A 2,261-nucleotide genomic window follows, 5' to 3' on the forward strand; every position below is an offset into this window, starting at 1 on the left:
TTTAATTATAACAATTTTTAATAATAATAAGATTAATAATAACTATAATAATAATTAATAATTTTAATAATTTTTAATTTAATTTTAATAATTTTTAATAATAATAACAATAATAATAATAAATAATAATAATTATTTTTAATAATTTTTAATCGTAATAATTTTTAATAATAATAACAATAATAATAATTAATAATTATTATTATTATAATTAATAATAATAATTATTTCTAATTTAATTTTAAAAAAATTTAATTATAACAATTTTTAATAATAATAAGATTAATAATAACTATAATAATAATTAATAATTTTAATAATTTTTAATTTAATTTTAATAATTTTTAATTTAATTTTAATAATTTTTAATTATAACAATTTTTAATAATAATAACAATAATAATAATTAATAATAATTATTATTATTATTTATTTATGTCGTATTATTATTAATTATAAATTTATTATTTAATATAATTATTTATTAATTTAAATATTTATTAAAATATTAATAATTAATTAAAACAAAAAAACGAATTAAATTTCTTTTTTAAAACCCTTTGGGAGGTCGCAACCCCGGCCAGCGACCTCCTACTAGAGGAAAAAATTTTGCTCTTTGAGGTGTGGCTCCCGGAGGGAGAGTTTTCCTTGTTCCCCTAAAAAGTAGGACATTTTGGTAACAGTTTTTGAAAGTATGGCATTTTGATTAACTTTTTTGAAAAGTAAGATATATGGGTAAAAAATTTCAAAAATTAGAGAGAAATTAAAGTAACCTATTTACGTGATTCAGTTAAAATATGAAAATCAAAATTGCAATTAAGCTTAATTTTTAATAATGTATTAGGGACATATGGACAAAATCGGAGAGGGGATGGACATTTTTGACACTCTTCAAATCTCAAATTAGATATTCGTAAAATAACGATTATTGTTACTATTAACAGTAATATTTTTTTTTTAAATGTAACGTTTTACACTGTTATTAGGCAAAGTACAAAATATTTGACATTTTTTTGCTCCCTTGTTTATTTTTTCAATCTCGTCACTTTGAAATCTAACGTGGACCTTTCCTGTCCGATATCTTATTTATTTAGTAAACAAAAATTCCCCCGTTAAGGGTCTGATTGGTTGTGTAGAGAGAGTGTGAAAATATAAATAAAAATAATAATAAAATAAAGGTTTAATTGCACTTTTGGTCCCCCTATTATAGGTGAAAATTGAAAGTAGTCCCCTCATTTTGTTTCTCCCCAGTTTTAGTCCTCAAACAGAATTTGAGTCCAAATCATGATGAGTTGTCATTTTTTTAATGACGTGTCAATAAAAAAAAGCTGACGTGGCAGACGCTTACGTGGAATAAACTTATTATTATATTATTTCTAATTAAAAAATATAATTTATATTTTAAAAATCATTATTATAATTGTTAAAAATCATTATTACAAATAAAATTTAATTGTTAAAATTAAATTAAAAAAAAATGAACCCTAAACTTGAACCAGAAGCATATCATTCAACAAAAGCTTGAACCCTAAATTAAAAAACAGCTCCAATTCAACAAAATAAACAAATTAAATGGAAACTGACTTGCATAATATTGTAATGTTCTACAGCAACTCAGCACATAATCCAACAAGCTCCTGCAACAACACTCCACTACTGGTACAGAGGCCAGAAGGTTGCTTCCTCCATATGTTAAGGCAAAGAACATCTAGAAGCTAGCTTTTGTCTTGTAAGCTACCATGCCTAATAATATAATAATTTAATTTTGCTTACCAAAGCAAAGTCGTATTACTAAAAAAAAGTCAATAAGCAACCAGTTCCGTTCCAAGTGACATGGCTTTTCACTATTCTTTATTCCTTTCCGGAGAAGCCCATCCAGCCAGCGGATCTATTGTTTATGCGGCAGTGCGATGCTGCTGAAAACGGAAGCCCTTATGTATAGGTTGGGGAAAACTCCAAACAAAAAAGGGCCTTATTCTTCCTTATATTAAATCTAAGTTTTAGAAAGGGGCATCCCTACCCCCTTACAAGCTAGCGCGCAACGGCTTTTCAGCCGTTGTAGCTTTTTTTTTTGCAGGCTCGAAAATATATCTTTCGCCTCTCCTCCCTGTCTCCATTCTGGTTGATTCGCTTCTTCCTTCGCGCAAGCGCTTGGTTCGCCCCTTTTGTGTTGCATTTTTTTGTGATCCCCCGCTTCAGTTTGCGTTTTTCGGATAGCCGGGATCCAACGTTGATTTCCGATTTATTTAAATGTCAGCTCC

Source organism: Cicer arietinum, chromosome 5 (genome assembly GCF_000331145.2).
Source record: "Cicer arietinum cultivar CDC Frontier isolate Library 1 chromosome 5, Cicar.CDCFrontier_v2.0, whole genome shotgun sequence".
Classification (NCBI taxonomy): Eukaryota; Viridiplantae; Streptophyta; class Magnoliopsida; order Fabales; family Fabaceae; genus Cicer; species Cicer arietinum.